The sequence below is a fragment of the Heterodontus francisci genome, chromosome 14 (genome assembly GCF_036365525.1).
Source record: "Heterodontus francisci isolate sHetFra1 chromosome 14, sHetFra1.hap1, whole genome shotgun sequence".
Classification (NCBI taxonomy): Eukaryota; Metazoa; Chordata; class Chondrichthyes; order Heterodontiformes; family Heterodontidae; genus Heterodontus; species Heterodontus francisci.
This window is the reverse complement of record NC_090384.1, coordinates 42,117,723-42,142,800: the sequence shown is the minus strand read 5'-3', so window position 1 is coordinate 42,142,800 and position 25,078 is coordinate 42,117,723. Positions and strand designations below refer to the sequence as shown.

General features: G+C 41.8%; 1 long non-coding RNA gene across 1 annotated transcript; it reads left to right on the top strand.

Annotated features, from left to right (window-relative positions):
- On the top strand, positions 1–24,591 carry LOC137377284 (uncharacterized). The gene is made up of 3 exons (XR_010976383.1): positions 1–102; positions 20,368–20,562; positions 24,250–24,591. It is a non-coding gene; the product is annotated as an uncharacterized lncRNA (long non-coding RNA).
- Positions 24,592–25,078: the final 487 nt, after the last annotated feature.

The window sequence follows — 25,078 nt, the reverse complement described above, 5'->3', positions numbered from 1 at the left end:
TTCTGGACTGCCCATGAGAGCAGGGCACTGAATCTTGAAATCTGTTACCAAGAAACTCTGCACAAAAAAAAGGCCTGTAGCCTAGTAGCTGCTAAATCAGTGGTAAATCCATTTCATAGCTATTGCTAAAACGATTCTTGGATGTTTGGGCGCTTCGCCTGCCCATTCTAGGGAGCTTAGGAGGGGGCACTACATCTAACATTCTTGAGGCCCGAGGCTGGGCACAATGCCTAACATTCTACGGGTCATTGTGTGTTGCTGGAATTGCTCCTGGTTTTGGGTGACCCCTCATTGTTCCTAAAAAAGTCTTCTACACCAGTCATTTTGGTTTGGTTAATGTCTCTCCTGACCAGCTTCTCACCTTGCTGCCTCCATAAACTTGAGATCATCTAAAACGCTGTACATATTCTAACTTGCATCAAGTTCCATTCACCCATCACTCCTGTGCTTACTGATCTCTCCGTCTGACCAAGCGTCAATTTTAAAATTCTCATCCTTGTTTTTAAATCCCTCTGTTGCCTCATCCCTCCCTTTTCCTTAATCTACTTCAGCCCTCCAAGATCTTGGAGTTCTTCCAATTCTGGCTTCTTGCACAACCCCAATTTTAATTGCTCCACTATTGCTGACAATGCCTTCAGATGCCAAGGCCCTAAAGGTCTGGAATTCCCTCCCCAAATCTCTCCACCTCCTTCCTCTTATAAGACTCTCCTTAAAACCTATCTCTTTGACCAAGCTTTTGTCCTAATAGCTCTTGTGTGACCCAGTGTAAAATTTTGTCTTATAATGCTCCTGTGAAGCATTTTGGAATGTTTTACTATGTTAAGGTTGCGATATAAATGCAAGTTGTTGTTGTTGGGAATAAAATGACAATTATTTTCTGGGGAACTCTGATGTTTTGGATCCTGTTGAATAATTTGTTCTCAACTGAGTGAACATAGTGCAGTCAGCCTACAGCAAATATTTGGAAAGAAACATCTTTTTGTTTAATGCCAGGATGCGTGGGTGCTGAAGTGGAGAAATGTATTTGGTCCCTGACATTTGTGGAATCCTAGCAGTTATTCATCAGTGATATTATTGATTGGGTGTTAATGTATGACACTCAGTGAGAAAAGCAGAGAAAGAAAAGAAATTATGCAGCAATGTTTTTCATGTGATGCTGGTGGATTCCATTAGCAAATTACAGACATTCAACACTGCCAAGCAATCTTGCCAGGGCACTTGAATGGTGCCATGCTGCAGTTTCCAAATAACACAACGCAAGGCATGCAACACACTATTACAGTTCCTCTGTACCCATTTATGGATAGCAGATGTTTTCCTGTCCACCTCTTTTCCTCTTTTGAATGTGTCAACTCCCTCACTTTGGTGGTAAGGTTCACCAGATAAATATAAGTTGAATAAAACCTGAGGTGTTTCACTACGATTTGGGGAGAAATGGATGCTGAAGACACGATGACCAATGGGGTAAAGTGGTGATGGGGGTGGGGGTGGGGGGCGGGGGTTGGTGAGGGGGAAGAATGCACAAGAGGCCAGAGTCAAAGGAACAGAGAAATTAGGGGGGATGGATTAGAGGGCTAAAAGAGGTTACAGAAAGAGGGTGGGGTGAGGCTATGGAGGAATTTAAACACAAGGATGAGAATTGAAGCATTGGGAGACCAGGAACTAGTGTAGGTCAGAAAAGACAGAAGTGATGGGTAAGTGTGACTTATTGCAGGATAGGACACTGTCAGTAGAGTTTTTGATGAGCTGAAGTTTGTAAATGGCGGAGAATGGGAGGCTGGACAGGACAGCATGAAAGTAAATTGAGTCTGGAGCTGACAAAAGCACATATGAGAATCTCAGCAGCAGATGGGCAGAGGTAAGGACAGAGGTTGGTGAGGTTACAGAGATGGAAGTAGGTGTTCTCTGTGATGAAAAGGATATGGGATCAGAAGCTCAATTCAGTGTCACCCAATTCTCTAGTGGTGATTTTGCATGGAACATTTAGGAACACAGGAGCAGGAGAAGGCCATTCAGCCAATTGAGCCTGCCCCGCCGTTCAATATGATCATGGCTGATCATCCACTTCAATGCCTTTTTCCCACACTATCCCCTTATGTCATTTGTATTTAGAAATCTGTCAATCTCTGATTTCAACATACTCAATGACAGAGCTTCCACAGCCCTCTGGGGAAGAGAATTCCAAAGATTCACAACCCTCTGAGTAAAGAAATTTCTCCTCATCTCTGTGGCTTAGCCCTTATTTTGAAATTGTGTCCCCTGGTTCAAGACTCCCCAACCAGGGGAAACATCTTAGCTGCATCTACCCTCTCTATCCCTTTAAGTATTTTGTAGATTTCAATGAGATCACTTCTCATTCTTCGAAACTCTAGAGAATACAGGTCCAGCTTCTCCAATCTCTCTTCATAGGACAGTCCCGTCTTCCCAGGAACAAGTCTGGTGAACCTTCGTTGCACTCCCTCTATGGCAATAATATCCTCCCTAAGGTAAGGGGACCAAAATGCACACAGTACTCCAAGTGCGGTCTGACCAAGGTTGTATACAATTGAAGCAAGACTTCACTACTCCTATACTCAAATCCTCTTGCGATAAAGGCTAACATACCTTTAGCCTTCCTAATTGCTTGCTGCACCCGCATGTTACCTTTCAGTGACTTATTGACAAGGACATCCAGGTCCCTTCGTACATCTACATTTTCTAATCCCTTACCATTTAAGAAATACTCTGCATATCTGTGCCTCCTACCAAAGTGGATAACCTCACATCTTTCCACATTCTTGTCCACTCACTAAATCTGTCCAAATCTCCTTGAAGCCGCTTTGCATCTTCCTCTCAACACACATTCCCACCTCGTTTTGTGTCATCCGTGGACTTGGAAATATTACATTTGGTCCCCACATCCAAAACATTGATATATATTGTGAACAGCTGGGGCCCAAGCACTGATCCCTGTGGTACCCATTAGTCACAACCTGCCAACACAAAAATGGCCCGCTTATTCCTACTGTCTGCTTTCTGCCTGTTAACCAATCCTTAATCCATGCCAGTATATTACCTCCTATCCCATGTGCTTTAATTTTGCTAACCAACTTCCTGTGGGGGATTTTATCAAAAGCCTTCTGAAAATCCAAGTATACCATGTCCACCAACTTCCCTTTATCAATTCTGTTAGTAACATCCTCAAAAAACTCCAACAGGTTCGTCAAACATGATCTCCCATTCATAAATCCATGTTGACTATGCCCAATCAGATCATTATTATCCAATTGCCCATTTATCACATCCTTTAGAATAGATTCTAGCATTTTCCCAATGACTGATGTAAGGCTAACAGGTCTGTAATTCACTGTTTTCTCTCTCCCTCCCTTCTTAAATAGTGGGGTGACATTTGCAACCTTCCAATCAGCAGGTACCACTCCAGAATCAATAGAATTTTGGAAGATGATCACCAATGCATCCACTACCTCCACAGCTACCTCATTCAACACTCTAGGATGTAGAATATCAGGTCCTGGGGACTAATCAACCTTCAGCGCCATTAATTTCTCCAATACAATCTTCTTACTAATACTCATTTCCTTCAATTCCTCTTTCCCCCTAATCCTTTGGATCTTTAATTCTGGGAGATTTCTTGGTTCTTCCTCAGTGAAGACAGACAAAAAGTAATCATTTAGCTTCTCTGCCATTTCTCTATTCCCCATTATACATTCTCCTGACTCTGCCAAACGTTTCTTTTTTATGTACCTGTAGAAGCTTTTACAGTCTGTTTTTATATTTTTTTCCAGCTTACCTTCATATTCTATTCTCCCTTTATCAGTTTCTTGGTTCTCCATTGCTGTATTCTAAAATCCTCCCAATCCTCAGGTTTAGTACTATTTCTGGCAACTTTATAGGCCTTTTCTTTTAATCTTATATAATCCTTAACTTCCTTTGTTAGCCACGGTTGACTGCCTTTACTTTTGGGCTTTTTGTGCCTTGAAGGAATGTATAGTTGCTGTAAACTATGTAATATTTCTGTACAGACTATCCATTGCCCATGTACTGTCATACCTTTTAATGTATTTTCCCAATCCACCTCAGCCAATTTGCCTCTCATACCTTCATAATTTCCTTTGTTCAAATTTAACACCCTGGCTTCAGACTGAACTATCTCACTTTCAAACATAATGTAAAATTCTATCATATTATGGTCACTCATCCCTAAAGGTTCTTTTACAACAAGATTATTCATTAGCTTTTTCTCATTACATACTACCAGATCTAAAATAGCCTGTTCTCTAGTCAGTTCCTCAACATACTGCTCTTGAAAACCATCCCTAACACACTCCAGAAACTTGTCCTCCACAGCATTAGTGCTCATAGACAGCCCAGTCTATATGCAGATTGAATTCACCAATGATTACTGAATTACCCATGCCACTTGCTTCTCTAATCTCCTGATTAATACCATGCTAGTGTCCATTATTAAGGAAGAAATAGCAGGGCATTTAGAAAAGCTTAATGTAATCAAATAGAATCAACATGGTTTTGTGAAAAGGAAATCATATTTGACAAATTTGCTAGAGTTCTTTGAGGATATAACAAGCTGAGTTGATAAAGGGGAACCAGTAGATGTAGTGTGTTTAGATTTCTGGAAGGCATTTGATAAGGTGCCACATAAAAGATTATTGCACAAGATGGGAGTTCACGGTATTGGGGGCAATGTATTGGCATGGATTGAGGATTGGTTAACTCACAGAAGACAGAGAGTTGGGAATAATGGGTCTTTTTCAGGTTGAAAAGATGTAACTAGTGGAGTGCCACAAGCATCAGTCCCAGGGCCTCAATTATTTACTATCTATATTAATGACTTGGAGGAGGGGGCAGAGTGTAATATATCCAAATTTGTTGATGATACCTAAATAGGTGGGAGCGCATGTTATGATGAGGACATAAGGAACCTGCAAGGGGATATAGATAGGTTAAGTGAGTGGGCAAAAACTTGGCAGATGGAATTTAATGTAGGAAAGTGTGAGGTCATGCATTTTGGTAGGAAGAATCAAAAGGCAGACTATTATTTAAATGGAGAGAGACTTCAAAGCAGTGCAGCACAGAGGGATCTGGGTGTTCTTGTGCATGAAACACAAAAAGTTAGCATGCAGGGGCAGCAAGTAATTAAGAAGGCAAATGGAATTTTGGCCTTTATTGCTAGGGGATTGGAGTTTAAAAATAGGGAAGTCTTGTTATAACTGTACAAGGTGTTGGTAAGGCTGCACCTGGAGTACTGTGTACAGTTTTGGTCCCCATATTTAAGAAAGGATATACTGGCATTGGAGGCAGTTCAAAAGAGATTCAGTAGGGATTCCTGGGATGAAGGGGTTGACTTATCAAGAACGGCTAAACAGGTTAGGCCTTTATTGCTTAGAGTTTAGAAGAATGAGGGGTGATCCTATTGAAGATTCTGAGGGGGCTAGACAGGGTAGATGTTGAGAAGATGTTTCCACTAGTGGGGGAATCTCGAACTAGTGGACATAGTTACAGAATAAGGGGACACTCATTTAAAACTGAGATGCGAAGGAATTTCTTCTCTCAGAGGGTAGTGAATGTCTGAATTTCTCTACCCCAGAGTTGTGGAGGCTAGATCACTGAAAGTATTTAAAAAGGAGGTAGATAGATTTTTGAAATATCGGAGAGTTGAGGACTATGAGGAGTTGGCACACAAGAGGATTTGAAGTCTGGGGCAGATCAGCCATGATCTTATTGAATGGCAGGGCAGGCTTGAGGGGCCGAATGGCCTACTCCTGCTCCTATTTCTTATGTTCTTATGCTCTTATGCCCCACACTACCACTGCTATTTGGTCATCTATAAACAACTCCTACCAATGTTTGCTGCCCCTCGTTTCTTAGCTCCACCCAAACATATTCCACATTTTGTTCTTCCGATGTGAGATCCTTCCTTACTAATGTACTGATTGCATCCCTTATTATCAGTGCAGCACCACCTCCTTTTCCTTTTTGCCTGTCCTTCCGAAATGTCGAAAATCCTTGACTATACAGTTCCCAGTCTTGATCGCCCTGTAGCCACATTTCCATTATGGCAATTAGATCATACCCCTTTACCTCTATTTGGGCCTTTAAATCAATTACCTTGTTGCGAATGCTGCGTGCATTCAGGTAAAGTGCCCTTAGCTTTACTTCCTTCCAATTTGAGCTACCCCTCAGGTTCCCATCCCCCTGACAGGCTAGTGTGAACCCTCCCCAACAGCACTAGCAAATCTCCCTGCGAGGATGTTAGTTCCGGTCCTGTTAAGGAGTTGCCCGTCCATCTTGTACAGACCCCACCTGCCCCAGAATCGGTCCCAATGCCTCAGAAATCCAATGCCCTTCCTCCTACACCAATTCTCCAGCCACATGTTGAATCGATCAATTGTCCTACCCTATGCTCATTAGCACGTGGCACTGGGAGTAATCCTGAGATTACTGCTTTGGAGATCCTGCTTTTTAATTTCCTTCCTAAATCCCTAAAATCTGTTCAGGACCTCATCCCTCTTCCTACCTATGTCATTGGTACCAATGTGGACCACGACCGCTGGCTGATCACCCTCCCCCAGAAGAATGTCCTTCAGTCACTCCGTCATCTTTGACTCTGGCACCAGGGAGGCAATATATCATCCTGGAGTCACGCTTACTGCCACAGAAATGCCTCTCTGATCCCCTGCATGGGTGAGGAAAAGAAGCCATGGTTAAAGATGCTCTGACTATAATCTGATAGGTAAGTGAAATTAAGCAAGCGAGTTCCACTTCCATGGAAGAGAGGCAGTGTAAGAGTATGGGGTGGTTAATTATATTAAATGCTTTAGGCGGTCAAGGTGGCTGAGAAGAGATGATGCTCCATGGCCATGGGAAATTTTGCTCATCTCTTTGGTTAGGGCCATTTTGGTGCTGTGGAAGGAGCAGAAACCTGATTGGAAACATTCAAGTCGGCAGATGTGGGAAATATGGGTCTGGATCTGGGACAACACATTTAGGGAAGTGGAGAAGAAAGAGAGTTTTGAGATTGGGAGGAGAGGGGCTGAGGATGGAATTTTTGCTGTTCAGGTTATCAGAGTAATTTTGAAAAGGATAGGGACTGTACTTGAGGAGTGAGAACTATTTACAATGCCAGTTAGCATGGGGGCTAGGAAAGGTAGTTGGGTGGGCAAGAGTTTAATGGAAATGGGATCAAGGTGGGTCTCTTGGATGAAATGAGTTTGGAGAAGGCAGTGTTAAGTTGGAGAGTTTGTCTCTGTCTTAATGATATTGTGAGATCTGTTATTTATAAAAAGGCTATTTGCCCCAAAAGGTGGCTTTTATGCTCCACATGAGCCTCCTTTCACCTAACTTCACCTCACCCTATAATGTGATTATGAATGGAATGCTGAAACTAGTGGACGAGTGTTTTAAAATCACAAGGGAAGAAGACTGCTAATCTTGTGTTAAATATCACAATGTTAGTTATCGAATATTTATTTTGTATCTCTACTTCTGTATGTGTCTTGGACGATATTTATCCCTCAGCCAACATGACTAAAACAGATTATCTGATTATCTCATTGCTGTCTGTGTGAACTAGCTGTGCACAAACTGGCTGCCGTGTTTCCTACATTATAGCAGTGACTACACTTCAAAAGTGTTTAATTGGCAGTAAAACGCTTTGGGTCGTCCTGAGATTGAGAAAGGTGCTGCATAAATGTAAGTCTCTCTTTCTTGTTTTACTATCCCAATCTTATTCTAGCTCTAGGTTTTAATAGTCCTCCTGTAGTAAAAGAGACAGAGGAAAAAGTACAATAGTTAAGAACTGCCAAATGTGGCAAAAATCCCCAACCCAGAAAATGTAAATGTGCAGGCCAGAGGGTGGCCTTCTGGGTACCGAAGAGGTAGCAGGTAATATTGGAGTAACCAAAAAATTGTCAGAACCAAGGATTATTGGAGCCAAGTGTTGAACTCTGGTTTAGGAGACCAGAGGGGAAGTGTCCTGACTTAATCGCAAACCAAGCTAAATAGAAAGAAAATCTCAAAAAGTGAGAATTGTAAAATGCTAGCAAGCAGTAGCAATGCCATCCTAAAGAGAGCAATTAGTACAGTCTTATGCACAGAAGGAGCCATGATGAAATAAACAATGAAATGGAAGAATTATGAATTTTAAAAAGTCAAATGCTGAACAAAAGAACATGGACACTTATACACAAATGGAGTAGTGGCTAGGTGACCTCCGCACCCCCCCACACCCAACCCCCCTGTACTGGAAATCCACAAACTCATCTGCAAGGACAAGGCTCATTAAATTCATCTGAAATAGCTCTCGGGAAAATCCCTTTGAAACTGAAAGGAGCTATTGCATAATAATGACTCTGATCAACACGAATGGATTAGCAGAGGATGCTGGAAACAGTCTGGCTCATCACCAAACAAATATGAATAAGGAGTGAAGCAGCAACATCATAACAGAATGATTCCCATTAAAACATCAAATGATGGCCATGGTTATCATATCTTGGACAATTGTGTGGTCACAATAGGGGAGACGGCCATGTATCTCATAACAGAAGCTAATGTGAGAGATTTTTACCTTAAAAGTTAGATCTCTGGAGAGACAGAGAGGGAGATCAAGCCAACATCACAGAAAGCCTGTGAGAAGGATCCAGTGGAAAGAGACGAACCCTGCTGACCGAGAACAACCAGCACAGCAGAGACATCTCAAAGTGACTTTGCGACTAATCACCTGTGAAGGTAACAAACTACACACCACCAGCTTTGGGCTGTATTACAACCACTAGAGCTTTACAATACCTCCACAAGTTCAAGACTGTGAATGATCAGTCCTGCAAGCTTTTAAAAAAACTTTTCCTCCTGAGAAGACTCAATAATCTTCTGTAAACCATGAACATTTACCACACTTGAGACTCTAAACTACCTCTTACCCTTTTCTCTCTATCTATCTATTCTTGTGTACATATGTGTGGGTGAATGTGTGTGTGAGTGAGGTTGCGATCATTTTTAGGACTTATTTAAAAATACATAGTTATTTTTTTAACTACGAGAAAACCTGTCATGTATCTGTTTATTTGACCCTAAAGACACTCAGGGGCTAAAGCATCATTTTAACAAAACACAATTGCGGTCAGTTGGGCAGTGAACAGTGGGAACCTCCCACACCCCTTTCCACTTATCCATAACAACAGGCAAGACTACTTGAAAGGATGTCGGTCACAATTTTTGGTATTCAATATTATCATGAGTTTCTTTGTGTTATCTTAAGCATCACAATGGGTTACGTGGATTCCAGTTCCTTGAAGATCTCTAGAAGGGTTATTAACAGCTGAACTAGTACATACAACACAGAGCAAACTATATACAGAACCTTTTGTCCAGGGTGTTGCTGTGCAGAGTGACTACAGCTTCTAGTTACATGACTACATCCTGGTACTTAGCTCATTAGCATACAGAGTTCTTTAAGGGACATCACTCTTAAAGTGATCATACAACAAATGCTAGATGTTCTCTTAGATTCATTGCTTCTGGTCACTCGACTAAGTGGGACTCAGGTCCTCTATGATCCTGTGATATTTTATTCAACTATACCAAGACCTAGAGATCATAAAAGAGAACCCTTACTGAAGTATTACATTGCCATATTAATAACCATTCTTCATGGAAGTGAATTGAAACAGCACTTCACTAAGACAAGATACAGCCTCAGGTTGATAGCTGCTTATTTACATAAAGTACATGAATGAAAAACAAACAGTTGTCATAGTAGGAAAAGCTTTTGGGAATCAACAAAGGCAGAACTAACTACTTCTTGAAACATGAGCTCACCTTCTGTAGTTTATCCTTCCGGTGCAAAGCTGGTTCAGATTTTTAAAATGCAGACAATTTTTTGACTGCTATTGTGAAATTTCTCCATCTGAGAGACGATTGAACCATTCAATGTCATTCCATAAGTGAAGAGTTGAAGAAAGTCTGATGAATACAGACATTAAGGTGGCGATATGTGACAAGGTCAGCCTATAAGTGAAGGGGAGGAAGTACAGGATAACCACACCCCTATTTATGGCCTAATGAAACAAAAGCTGCATATTTGTGATTAATGGTGTCCAAATTTGCACCTAATTTGACTTCCAAGCCAAATGCAAAGGTTATAGACCATCACAGAAACACAAGAATCAATTTTAATCCTGCTGATCCAATGGAAACTGGGTGGGCGGACGGGCAGTTAGAATCGACCAAGAGACTTACCTGCCAATACTTTGTTCCCTTCACGCAATCTTCTGAGCAGGCAGGGTCATTCTTTAAATATGCAAGTTGGGCTTCAATGATGTAATTGGGGCCTAACTACTATTTTAACTGTGGCCTGAGTGGGAAACCATGCAGCATTCCCTCCAGGCAAGCTAATTCAAAGAATAGTCAGGGCCAGAAGAGGCCCAAACAGCTTTTTAAAAAAAATTGCCTTGTGGGGCCTGTTGTGTGATTGTATTTAAGAGTAATGTACCTTTAAGATCTTAGTGTGCTAATGAGCTATGAGCCAGAACATAGTCATGTGACTGCATTCCAGCCCCTCTCTGTAACTGGAATACTAAGAGGCAAGACCTGCAAATAGGTAGCTCTGTACTGTATTATATTAGTTAGCTGCTAATAAACCTGTTTAGAGATCTTCAACTATCTGAACTCCATACATCTCATTTTATGTTGCACCAGGCAACATAAAGAAGCATCTAATTTCAGGGCCAGGAAGTACTGCTCCTGGCCTCACAAGGAAAACTTAGGTCTCCAATACCTTCCCAATAACAATGCCCTCCCAAAAGCCCCTCCCTGCAACTTACCCAAGTGACAGGGACTATTCATTTGGTCCCTGCCAACAGCTTCTTGCTGCCAGACATTCTGCTTCCATCCCCTGGCCAGCTCCACTTCCTTCTGCTTTTGGGTGTGCAACTGCCAAGGTTGGGTAGGGAAGGAGTTGCTGTTAGCCTCTGCTTCACCTGCCTGATTTCTGCCCTAAATTAGAATTGTAATGTGGAGGCCTCCTTCTGTGCTGTAACGATTCTGTGATTCTGAAAGTGCCTTCTCCCTTAGTGACACCTCCACTGAGGCTAGAGCGCACCTGATTTTGGACCATCCTTGGGTATACCGATGGAATATGATGCCCATGCATAATGGCTGGAAAATGGGCCTGAACCAAGACATGCCCATGCAGAGTCTCAGATGTGCCTGCAACATGATTTGCCCTTGGAGGAAGCCCAGGAGTTGTGTCTGCAGTGGGAGTAACCCTACATTGTGTCCAAGAGATGTACCAGTACTCAGTATGAAGACTGCCCCATTTAAGTTAATTGGTTGAAGACCCTATTTGTCCCATTAAGTAGTCATCTTCTCCATACAGTTATACACAGCCCACTTTAAGTGGCCCTGGACACAGGACAGGTGGTCAGTAGATGGATACTATCTGTTGTTTTAGCCACAGTATCAATACTCAAGGTTTATTTATTCATTTTACAGGTTTTAGCAGGATGCTAGTGGTCTATTGGATAGGCAGTGGAACTTATTGTAAGTTCTAACTTATACATGGGAGATACAAATGGCAGCGATATCAAGTCTACTCATTGTAGAAAATACCGCTATATAATCATATAGAGTATCTTCGCTGATGTGGAGCAGTGTGGATAGGAATTTCCACCATTTTGGCTACTGCATTGTAGTCTTACAATTGAGGCCCTGGATTTGCCTTCAGACAATGCAAATTCTGTGAGGGATAATTAAATCCTATTTCTCGGACACAAAATGGGGGCAAAGAGCACCAACTTCCCTGTATTGTCTCCTCAATGGCACTGAAAATATTGGGTCAGAAAATATTGCAAGTATCTTTGGTAGCCCTCTAGAAGAGGTATATATGTTAATATGGGACCTAACATCTGTTTCAGGACCTTTCCTGGAAATTTGTTAGGACTGTGATGAACTTGCAATGGAGGCCGCTACCAAAAAAGCTAAGTACTTTATTTTAAACTTTCCTTCATGTGTAGCAGGGAGCAGGAGCACTCCACTAGGCTCCACAGCACAACTACAGGTCACTGCTAGCTGCCCTCCCATTCTCGTCAACACCCCCACTCCACAACTTACCTGAGAACCACTGCTGGTAAGTTAGCCTGCCAAATTGGTCCTCTCAATCTAGCGAACAGCCTCTGGATGCTCAATTGGTGTCTGCAGCTCACTGAAAATATGTTGGTGAGGTTTGAAGCCTGATTTCAATCACATCTCCAGTCACTGGCTTTTGGCACACACTTCCAATGCACTGAAAATGGGCTAAAATTAATTTATAACCCTGTGTTCTTTATGGTGACCTGAACCCAAACTGCAAATTAGCAACTTTAACATAGTAAAATGTTAAAAGGGAGGTGGTGGTGTCGTGGCAATGTCACTGGACTAGTAATCCAGAGGCCCATGGGCTAATGCTCAGGGGATGTGGGTTCGAATTCCATCATTGCAGATGGTGAAATTTGAATTAAATTAATAAAAATCTGGACTTAAAAACCAGTCTAATGGCAACCATGAAACCATTGTCGATTGTTGTAAAAAACCATCACTAATGCCCTTTAGGGAAGGAAGTCTGCTGTCCTTACCTGCTTTGGCCTACATGTGACTCCAAAGCCACAGCAATGTGGTTGACTCTTAAATGCCCTCTGAAATGGCTTAGCAAGCCACTCAGTTCAAGGGCAATTAGGGATGGGCAATAAATGCAGGCCTAGCCAGCGATGCCCACATCCCACGAATGAATAAAAAATAGTAAAATATCCCAAGGTGCTTCACAGGAACGTTATCAGACAAAATTTGACATCAAGCCAAATAAGGATATATTAGGACAGATGACCAGGTCAGAGGTAGCCTTTAAGGAACATCTTAAAGGAGGAGAGGGAGGTAGGCAGATGGAAAGGTTTATGAAGGGAATTCCAGAACCTAGGGCCTAAGAAGCATCAATGGTGAGGATAAGGAAATCAGGATTGCACGAGGCCAGAACTGAGGAGTGCAGAGATGTTGGAGTGTAGTAAGACTGGAGGACATTACAGTTATAGCAAGGGGCCGAGGCCATGGTGTGATTTGCACATCAGCATGAGAATTTTTAAATTGTGGTATTTCTGGACTGGGAGCTAATGTAGGCCAGCGTGCACGGGGCTGATGGGTGAATGGGACTTAGAGGAAAGAATGATTATTTGGTCATGTTTGGCCTGGAGACCACAGTGACATTTCCAGCTAGAGTTGCTGTAGTAACAGAGCACTGAACTGGAACAAGGAATTGCGAAGCCAGAGAGTAGCATTGCATTAGGCACTTCTATTGAAGGCAGTAACGTACTGCTGAGTTCCAGTAACAGATTGCAGTCAGTCATTTGCCAACAGGCTTGCTTCTTCACCTTCTTCTTCAACCTGTCTGTTTATGCCCAGAATGGAATACCTACAGCGATTTAACCAGATGTGTGATAAAATGGCTGTGATAATCAAACAGCCCCAATTTAAACTTTTATTTTTAGGTGGGTGGATGGAAGGTTTATGTGTAACTGTGGTTTCAGTGTTTGGGCACAATTCAGGTTCTGTTTGTGCTGTGTGCAGGAGTGGTTGTACAATAACACATACAGCGGGTGATTTATTGACACCTCAATGTCATCAGGTCAATGTACTTAGTCAAGTAATCAGAAAATCACAGTTCACTGATCTAATACAAGCAACAAAATAACAAGCATAGCGCCAATGTACATTATCTTTCTGGATCTGTACAGCTGCGGCCTTTGTTTACAATAGTCAAATTAGCTTTTGGAAAATAAATCAGATCACATAGTCCAGCTACAAAATTGGACTCTGTAGTGCCGCAGGTGTCAGTAGTACAGGAGCCCCAGGGTGCTGTAAATGGTCTGATCTATTTCTGGTCACTTCCGGCATGGTCTGCGCTCTGCATTCAGCTACATGAGGGACCACCATCTAGGTCCTCGGGGCCAGAATCCTTGAATTGATGTCTGTAGCTACCTGCCACCACATGCAATTAAATGTATACCTTGAGGGCCTCCTGGCCCGGTGTGGAAACACAATATCTCTCCTTTTTTCCACCTCTGGACTAAGGCCACCAGTGCTGCATCAGAGAACCTGGGAGGCCTCTCTCTGTCCTACTGCTCCATAGATACATATCTTCCTTTTCAGAAACGCTTTTGGAGACAGTTCCACCACCTGCTGCAGCCAAAGTGCACCTCCCCTTTAAGAGGTACAGGCTGGCTTTAAGAAGTGCTGGCGAGCTTTAACTAGAAGTTTGCAAGAGGCATCACCTCAAGTAGGCACGAGGTAATTGCAATCCCCACACCTGAAAACAAGCACTATACAATTTTTAGTTCTCCATCTTTTTATGACATCTATCTATAATACGATATATTAAAACTCACATTTACACACAATTCCTGTTATCTTTATCCATTATAAATTCCTATTTCTGCATTTATTATGTAAACTACTAATGCAAGACTATACTTACTCTCTCTTCCAGTGATGACCCTGTAATGCCACCACTGTCTGGAGCATATATTATAAGCTTACATAGGCAGGCTCCATTATAAAGGTGGATGTAGGGACTTATGAATTTATAAATGAACTATAAAAGGACAGAATGTATCACTTTAACCTTGCTAAGCGGATCATGTATCAGTAGGAGATAATTTAGGGGACAGTGATCAGTGTATCATAAGGTTTAGGCTGACTATGGAAAAGGACAAAGAACAATCTGGAGTAAGAATAACTAACTGGGGGAAAGCCAACTTCAATGGGGTAATAATGGAACTGGGCAAATAAATTGGAGTCAAAGGTTGGCAGGAGAATCGGTAGCTGAACAATGGGCTACCTTCAAAGAACAGATAGTTCGGGCACAGTCAAGATACGTTCCCTCAAAGGGGAAAGGTAGGGTAAACAAATCCAGAGCTCCCTGGGTGACAAAAGAGGTAAAGATTAAGATAAAGAAGAAAAAGTGTGCTTGTGACAGATGCCAGGTAGAAAATACTATTGCGAACCAGGCTGAACATAGAAGGTCCAGAGGGGAAGTGAAAAAGCAAATAAGAGAAGCAAAGAGAGAGCATGAAAGAGTCTGGCAGCTAACATCAAAGGGAAACCCAAAGTTTTCAATAGACATACAAACAGTTAAAGAGTGGTAAAAGGAGGCGTGGAGCCAATTAGGGACCATAAAGAGGATTTATGCATTGAGGCAGAGGGCATAGCTGAGGTATTAAATAAATACTTTGCATCTGTCTTTACCAAGGAAGAAGATGCAACACAGGCAATAGTGAAACAGATGGTAATTCAGACACTAGAAGGGTTTAAAATTGATAAAGAGAACGTATTAGATAGGCTGTCTGTACTTAAAGGACAGGATGAGATGCATCCAAGGATACTGAGGGAAGTGAGGGTGGAAATTGCAGAGACACTGGTTACAATTTTTCAGTGCTCCTTAGACTTGGGGATGGTGCCAGAGGATTGCAGAATTGCAAATGTTACACCCTTGTTCAAAAAAGGGTGTAAAAATAAGCCCAGCAACTACAGGCCAGTCGGTTTAACTTCAGTGGTGGGGAAACTTCTAGAAAGAATAATTTGGGACAAAATTAATAGTCACACGGACAAATGCAGGTTAATTAAAGAAAGCCAGCATGAATTTCTTAAGGGAAAATCATGTTCAACTAACTTGCTGGAGTTTTGTGAGGATGTAACAGAGAGGGTTGATGAGGGCAATGCTGTTGACGTAGTGTACCTGTACTTTCAAAAGGCGTTTGATAAAGTGCCACACAACAGGCTTGTGAGTAAAGTTATAGCTCATGGAGTAAAAGGGATGGCAGCAACATGGATACGGAATTGGCTGAGTGACAGGAAACAAAGAGTAGTGGTTAATGGATGTTTTTCAGGCTGGAGGAAGGTTTGTAGTGGAGTTCCCCAGGGGCCAGTATTGGGACCCTTGCTTTCCTGATATATATTAATAACCAAAACCATGGTGTACAGGGCACAATTTCAAGTTTGCGGATGATACGAAACTTGGAAGCATTGTGAACTGTGAGGAGGATAATGTAGAACTCCAAAAGGACATAGACAAGTTGATGGAATGGGCAGACAGGTGGCAGATGAAGTTCAATGCAGAGAAATGTGGAGTGATTCATTGTGGTAGGAAGAACATGGAGAGACAATATAAAATAAAGGGTACAATTCTAAATGGGGTGCAGGAGCAGAGGGATCTGGGTGCATATATGATAAAGGCCTGCTACCCGACCCGAACCCGATGGGACCCGACGAATGTGTCGGGTTCGGGTCGCTCTTCCGGGTCTGGCTTTCAGGCTCAGGTCGGGTCGGGCCACATCTGGGTCCGGGTCGGACACACACAGTATTAATTGGACTTGAAAGGTTGTTTAAAAAGATGAAGATTGGAGCCACGAAGTCTGTGATTGTTTGGTCATGAGTTAAACAGAAACCCCTGGAGTTGTGCTCAGACAGATTGTGCCACACTGTACCAGTATGCTTAAAATAAGCACAACAATTGCCCGAAGGTTCAGAAAATTTCATTATACATTACCTAGACTCCTGCTTTACAGGTTGAAATACTTGCTGCAAGTTTATCCAGTGAACAGCTGAGATGCAGAGACCAGGAAGGCCCTGAGTGATTAATTATTATATAAAAACTATAAAATGATCACTGTCAGGACTCTGGTCTACACACATACAGTACAGTACTAGACTCACTGGATAAACTTGCAGCAAGTAATTCAACCTGCAAAACAGGAGTCTAGGTAATGTATCATGATATTTTCTGAGCCTTCAGGCAATTGCTGTGTTTATTTTAAGCAATACTGGTACAGTGTGGCACAACCTGTCAGGGCACAACTCCATGGGTTTCTGTTTAACTCGTGACCAAACAATCACTGATTTTGTGGCTCCATTCTTCATCTTTTTAAACAATCTTTCAAGTCCAATTACAGTTTTTGTTGCTTATCTGCACAAACTGAAAAAGTGAAAAACGGATTCGGAATCGGAAGGTAGGTAAAGTGAACATTCTGGTGGTTGGGTCGGGCTCAGGTTGGGTCGGGGCGCGGGAAAAAATGGAAGGACTCGGACTGGTTCGGGCTTGGGTCCGATGTGGTTCTGTTGGGCTCGAGTCGGGTTTTTTATTCCTGACCTGAGCAGGCCTTTAATATATGCATCAGTCATTGAAGGTGGCAGGACAGGTTGAGAGAGCAGTTAATAAAACGTATAGTATCCTGGGATTTATTAATAGGGGCATGGAGTACAAGAGCAAGGAAGTTATGTTGAACTTGTATAAGACACTAGTTCAGCCTCAGCTGGAGTATTGTGTCCAGTTCCTGATACCGCACTTTAGGAAATTTGTGAGGGTATTGGAGAGAGTACAGAAAAGATTCACGAGACTGGTTCCAGGGATGAGGAATTTCAGTTATGAATGTAGATTGGAGAAGTTAGGACTGTTTTCTTGGAGAAGAGAAGGCTGAGAGGTGATTTGATAGAGGTATTCAAAATCATGAGGGGTCTGGACAGAGTAGATAGAGAGAAACTGTTCCTACTCGTGAAAGGATTGAGAACGAGAGAACACAGATTTAAAATATTTGTTAAGAGAAGCAAAAGTGACAAGGGGAAAAACTTTTTCATGCAGCGAGTGGTTAAGGTCTGGAGAGCACTGCCTGAGACTGTGGTGGAGGTAGGTTCAATTGAAGCAGTTAAAAGGGAATTAGACTGTTATTTGAGAAGGAAGATTGTGCAGGGTTACGGGGAGAAGGCAGGGGAATTGAACTGAGTGAATTGCTCTTTTGGAGAGCCCGTGCAGACAAGATGGGCCGAATGGCCTCCTTCTGCACTGTAACAATTCTGTGATTCTTAAAATAGAGATACAATTACATCTATGCATCTGGTTCAATTGCCCCTGACCTTTCACCCCATCTCCTGGAGAGTACACTTGGTCCATTGCAACACCACAGGATATTGACTGGTAATATATTCACATTCCTGCACAATTATAATTACTTCATAATTACTTCCTGCAACATTTTTTAATCCAGAGCATCTGAAACCTATAAGCATTGAGCCTGTCGTCCCTGCAGCTTCAATGAGTGACAGCTGCTTCCACCCATCACCAACCCCACAACGTGACAATTGCCAACTCACTATTGCTGTGCACACCCCATACAATTCCCACTGTCCACAGGGAGGAATCAACATACATGGCCATGGTTGGGACTGGGTCGTACAAGTTTTAATCTTTTACAATCATAATAAAGGTATACGGGAAGCACTTAACTTAAAATACATTACTGGTCATGATTAGTTGCTTGACTTCTGCACTTCAGTGGAGGAGATTCCCAGAAGGACTTTCCCAGCACTGAGTTAACGAAGCCTCTGCTATTCGAAGGGAACATTGCTCTGTATGCATTTTAAATAACAGAGCTCAGTGCTTGGGACATCCCTTACTAAAACTTCTGGGCTGCAAAAGACAAAGCTTACAGCCTTCATTCACCTTCACCTTGCTCGCACACCCACCAATCTGAGCACCCCTGCTGCCCCCTTTCTGCTCAGTCCTACTGCGTCTCATTGCTCTTGTGGCCTGTCCCAATCTTGTACCTTTCCTCCTCCTGGTTTCTTCCATCACAAGTGGTCATGCAATTGAACTCCTCCCTACCCCCACTTATGGACTCTCTCATATTATCCCTCCTTTCCCCATTCCCTTTCCTGGTCCAACCTTCAACAAAACCCCTTATTGCAAAGTTCCTGAGCTGGGAAGCATATTTTAAGTTCTTTAAAACATTTTTTGTGGATTTACTAACATAGTGAAAACTTAATAAGTGCTTAAGACAGTTTGTGAGTCATTGTCACAAACAAAGCTAACTGTCTTTTCTCTGGATCTGGAATTTTTTAAGAACATAAGCACATAAGAAATAAGATAATAGGAGCAGGAGTAGACCATAAGGCCCATTAAGCTTGCTCCACCATTCAATATGATCAGGGCTGATCTTGGGCTTCAAGTCCACTTTCCCATCTTCTCCCCATATCCCTTGATTCCCTGAGAGACCAAAAGATCTGTCTATCTCAGCCTTAAATATATTCAATGATGGTGCATCCACAATCCACTGGGGGACAGAAATCCAAAGATTCACAACCCTTTGAGTGAAGAAATTTCTTCTCATCTCCATCCTAAATGATTGGCCCCTTATCCTGAAACTGTGCCCCCTTGTTCTAGATTCCTCAGCCAGCGGAAACAATCTCTCAGTGTCTACCCTGTCAAGCCCCTTCATAACCTGGAATGTTTCAATGAGATCACCTCTCATTCTTTTAAACTCCAGGGGGTATAGGCTCACTTTACTCAGCCCCTCATCATAGGACAACCGTCTCATCCCAGGGACCAATCAAGCGAACCTTTGCTGTAAAGCCCGGCTCGGGTATAAAATTGAAACCTGACCCGGGCCCGACCCGACCACATCCAACCCAAACCCGACCTGGGTCAGAGTTCTTTAATTTTTTTAAATGCCCGACCTGACCCACACCCGACACATGTAGTCAGGTTGATCGGGTAGCCAGGCCTTTGGCCAGTGCCCTGAATAAACAGACCCAAGGAGATGGAATAAATGAACAGTTCATTTTGAATAGAGATTCCTTTCGACTGTCGTTCAGTTTAACAATTATGGATTTGCACCTCTCTGACAATGGTACCTATCACTGCCTAATGATGTCCTCTCAAACCATGCTGCTGGGAGATGGAGGTGTGGTGACTGTAAACTGTAACAAAAAAAAACCTTCAAAAAGTAAAATGAGAAAATTCTAGAAACACTCAGTGGCTCAGGCAGTGGAGAGAAATAGAGTTAACATTTCAGGCTGATAACCTTTCATCAGGACCTGCAAAAAATATAGTGACAGATTCATTGTAAAGGCCTTCAGAAATCAGTATGGTTGTGATTTCAGATACTCCTGTTTCGTAAACGTTTGTTCTGCATCATTGCCATTTTCAACATGATTAATTTAACTGTTATGAACTCCGCTGTATATTCCGTTTATACGGGGTTTCCCTAAGGTTTTGTGATTGAGTTTTAGAATTGGTGCTCTTGGTTCATATTGTTCTACTTACTGAATGATTGATTTTTAGAGAAGTTATTGTCATGATTTGTCATCATTCTCAAATCTAACAAAGTCAGAATTGGATTTGTAGTAATTTGATAATGCTAGATCTGATATAAACAACCCACCTCGCGAGGTTCCTGCGTTGCTAATTACGAGTTGTTCGCTTTTATTTGACACAAGGCGCTTGGATATAACACACACTAGAACATAATGCTCACAAAACGCTGTTTCTTTCAGTTCCAGAGAGACTGAAAATGACTTTGCTGCCTCTGACTACAAAACGCCGCAAAATCCATCATTACAAGTACCCGATTACGCGTGGCAAGAGGAAAGCAAATAATAATGGCAAGACTGATGCTAAACTGCATTGACCGTGTCTGAGAGATAGACTGGAACTTTCTCCCCATTCCATATATCTGGGAGATAAATAGGGTTGGTTTTCATTAAATTTTTTACAGACCAATGGGTTACAAAAACTGTCCACACTGAGAGCCTGGCTTTGAATATCCTGATAGTGTCCACGTCCAGCCCGACCTGACCTGAGCCCGAATGCTGGACCCGGAAGAGAGACCCGACCCAAACCCCACACATGTCGTCGGGTTTGGGTCATGTAGCCACACTTTACTTTGCTGTACTGCCTCCATGCCAAGTATATCCGTCCTTAAATATGGAGACCAAAATTGCACACAGTCTTCCAGGTGTGGTCTTACCAAAATTCTGTACAGTTGTAACAAGACGTCTTTATTCTTGTACTCCAATTGTCTTACAATAAAGACCAACATGCTATTTGCTTTCCTATTTGCTTGCTGTACCTGCATGCAAACTATTTGTATTCCTTGTACGAGTACACCCTAGTCTCTCTGAAAATTAATGTTTAGATGTTTCACGCCTTATAAAAAATATTCTGCTTTTCTATTCTTCTGACCAAAGTGAATAATGTTCCACTTCCCCACAGTATACTTCATTTGCCACCTTGTTGCTCACTCACGTAACCTGTCTGTATCTCTTTGCAGCCTCTTTGTGTCCTCCTCACAGCTTGCATTCCCACCTAGTTTTGTATTGTCAGCAAACATAGATACATTACTCTCTGTCTCTTCCTCTAAGTCATTGATATAGATTGTTAGTAACTGAGGTCTCAGCACTGATCCTTGCGGCACTCCATTAGTCACAGTCTGCCAACTTGCAAATGCCCCATTTATCCCTACTCTATGCTTCCTGTCCATTAACCAATCCTCTATCCATGCAACTCCATAAGTCCTTATCTTGTGTATTAACCTTTTGTGTGGTATCTTATCAAATGCCTTTTGGAAATCCAAGTATACTACATCTAGTGGTTCCCCTTTATCTACCCTACGACTTACATCCTCAAAAAACTCTAATAAATTTGTCAAACCCAATTTCACTTCCATTAAATCACGTTGACTTGTTTTAATCATACTATGCTTTTCTAAGTGCATTGTTGAGACTTCCTCAATAATAGATTCCAACACTTTCCTGATGACTGATGTCAGGCTAACTGACCTGCAGTTCCCCATTTTCCCTCTCTCTCCTTTCTTGAATTGTGATGCTATATTTTCTAACTTCCAATCTGCTGGGACTGGTCCAGAATCTGGGGAATTTTGGAAAATCATAGCTAGTGCATTCACTATCTCTGCAGCTATCTCTTTTAGGATCCTTGGATGTAGACCATCAGGTCCTGGGAATTTGTCGTATTTTAGTCCCTTGAGTTTTTCCAGTATTTTTTCTGTGCTGCTTTTAATCACCATAATTTCCTCACTCTTATTAACACCTAGGTTACCCTCTATTTCTGGTATGTAACTTGTGTCTTCTACTGTGAAGACAGATACAAAATACTTGTTTAATGTCTCTGCCATTTCCTCATTCCCCATGATAATTTCTCCTTACTCTGCTTCTAAGGGACCAACGTTTACTTTAGCTACTCTTTTCCTTTTCATATACTTATAAAGCTCTTACAACCTGTTCTATATTCCTTGCTAGTTTACACTCATATTCTATGTTTTTTCCCATTTTATCAACTTTTTGGTGGCCTTTTGCTTATTTCTAAAACACTCCCAATCGCCAGACTTACTAGTGTTCTTTGCAACATTATAAGCCTCTTCTTTCAATCTAATACTAGAATTAATCTCCTTAGTAAGCCATGGATGGATCTTTCTCGCTTATGTGGATGAGATAAAATTCCGTACATTGTTAACAACATTTAAGGCCACAATATGCGTAAAATTTGGGACATGATTAGCTTCCTTTTTGTGTGGCCAAATTTCAAGACTGAAATCTTGCACATAGTGTATATATGTGTCAGTCACACCCTGGCTGATTAATTTTTCAGATATAAATTTCTGGGTGACATTTACACTTAATTGGGTCAAATTTCATATGCCTAAATCAGCAACTAATCACAACTGATAGGGAATCTACCAATAAGCAATTGGTAATGAGAGCAAGAATTACCAAGAAAATATTAGCAATAAGAAAACAGCTATCAGTAAAAGAAGGAAGGAGCAGAAGGGGATCCAATCCAAAATACTTTTTGAAAATCCTTTCTCAGTCACTTGAGACCATAATTGGCAATAGAGTTTCAAACATGTATTTTGTAATCCAGTAAATGGATTACACAGAATGCCTCTCTGCATTTCTGCTCTTCTTCAAAATTGTGCCTCTTATGCCAGCCTGAGAGGGCTGAGGGGGCCTAAATTTCATGTCTCATCCAAAACTCAGCACCTTTGACACTGCAGCACTCCCTCAATGCTGCAGTGGAGTATCAGGATAGATTTTTGTGACAAGGCTTGGAGTGGGACTTGAACCCACAATCTATTAAAGAGGTGAGAATGATACCAACTAAGCCACAGCTAAGACCTGTGTTATTTAGTCTATAAACAAATCTGATTCAGTAATTTTAGACTCTATGCAGTGGTTTGCCAAAATGTTGCTTTGCATTAGAAAGGGGAGGAGAGGTTGGTGACAGCCCATATATTCTCTGATGATTGATATATTGTGATGATGTCAGTTGTTAAACCTGGACAGGCTAACCCATGCACATCATGTATACTGAGTGCAGGTATCAGTTTACTTTTGGAAACTGGTGTTTTGTTGCTAGCACAAGAAAAGTGTTGGGAAAACCTAAATGGGATTAGAGACCAATACGGGAATAGATACCAATTCTGTCTTTGCCACTTAATGTCCATTTAATTTGCACTTTTCAATTGTGTATTTGGATAATGGGAATCTTGGGTGATGATCCCTCCACTGAATGGCACTGAGGCCAATTGTAGTGACCCAAATACTACTCTAATTGAGATCTGTTAATTCAGAACAGGTTAATATTCAAACCAGGGCTCCTCTATTGTATGAATGAATACCAAACTGACATATACAGTGATAGTAGTGTCGTGATTGTATGTGTGGGCTTGAGTATTAGAGACAATATGGTACCTGGAAGTGAAACTGAAAGGAACTCAGTGATTTGGGGAAAACACCTAGGAGTTGTTATAAGGTCAGATAGGTTTTGTAGCCACAGTGAGCAGCAGTAAGCAAGAACTCGACAGAAGTCTTTTTATTAAAGCTTGTTAAATCTTTGTTAAAGTTAAATCTGTGACTTCAAGTGTGATTCTTCAGCTCGAGAAGTGACAAGTAGAGCAACTTGTGGAATCAAATGTGTGTTTGTAAAGGTGCAGCCCTTTGAGTTGAGTTTGACCTGCTTATGACGCTCATAAACCATAAAATGGCACGACACACATTAAATATTAATAGAGAGAAAATCTCTATAATATACAGCACTATCTGGCATTTAAACAGCAGTAATAACACAGGACAGTGCATGCAGAACCATTGAATTGGCACAGTAAACACATTAAGCAATACCCAACATGACTTTTTCCAGAGCTATGAAGGATCAACATGCAGAGAGGTATCCCGTATAATCCACCTACTCGTTTCTAGAACATGTGTTTCCTGGATATTGGGCTGAATTTTATTTGGGCGCCACGCTCCATGGTGGCGCCCTTTGAACTCGGCAGCAAGCCTGCATTCAGCAGCCGTCATCGAGCCCCCCCGTGACTAAGTTCACAGACCTGAAAGTTAACTCTGCTTCTCTCTCCACAGATGCTGCCTGACCTGTTGAGTTTCCCCAGCACTTTCTCCTTTGCTGTCACATACTTACCCTGCTGTGTTCCAGTGTCTTGTGAAGATGTGATACTCTTCTTCCACTCAAATGTTAAATTGCTTCTTGTAGATGTGCTGCGCCTGGATGAATAATCTTAATTTTGCACATTCCAGGATGTGAGACTTAAATGTACCATAAAAGCAAATACATAACAGAAATAAAACTATAATTGAAGAATATTTACATACTATGGGCGTCTAATCATTGATGTAAAACCGCAGAGTAATATGTATTTTGCATCTATATTCATTTCTCTGCTAACTATTATGTGAAAATACATGTAACTGCCATTAAATGATCTTTGTTAAGAAACAGGAAAATATGTTCATATTCTAGCTGCATTGCCAACTAGAAATATTACACCAATAACTATGATCAGCTGCTGCAGAAGCAAAGTGTTCTTGAACATGTGTCGATGTGTAATAGTTGAAAAACCATGACAACAGCACAAATTTCCTCACTAGACCTGCATTGGTTTTCAAACAGGTGTAAGACAAACCTTGCAGACAGAAGTTACAGCTGTTACACGGTGGAGTCACATTTGCATTTAAAAGACCGCACCAAAGCTGAGGATGGCAGAGTGGTACTCTAGGGTGGCCCCATTGTGCAGTGAAGCCTCCCTGCTCACTCTCCTCCAGGCTGTGCGGGAAAGGCAGAAGGTCCTTTTCACCAGCGACAGTAAGAAGAGGTTCAGGGCACTCGCGAGCATTTACAGAGAACACACTGACACAAATGGGAATGCATGGGTGTCACAGCAATGGAAATATG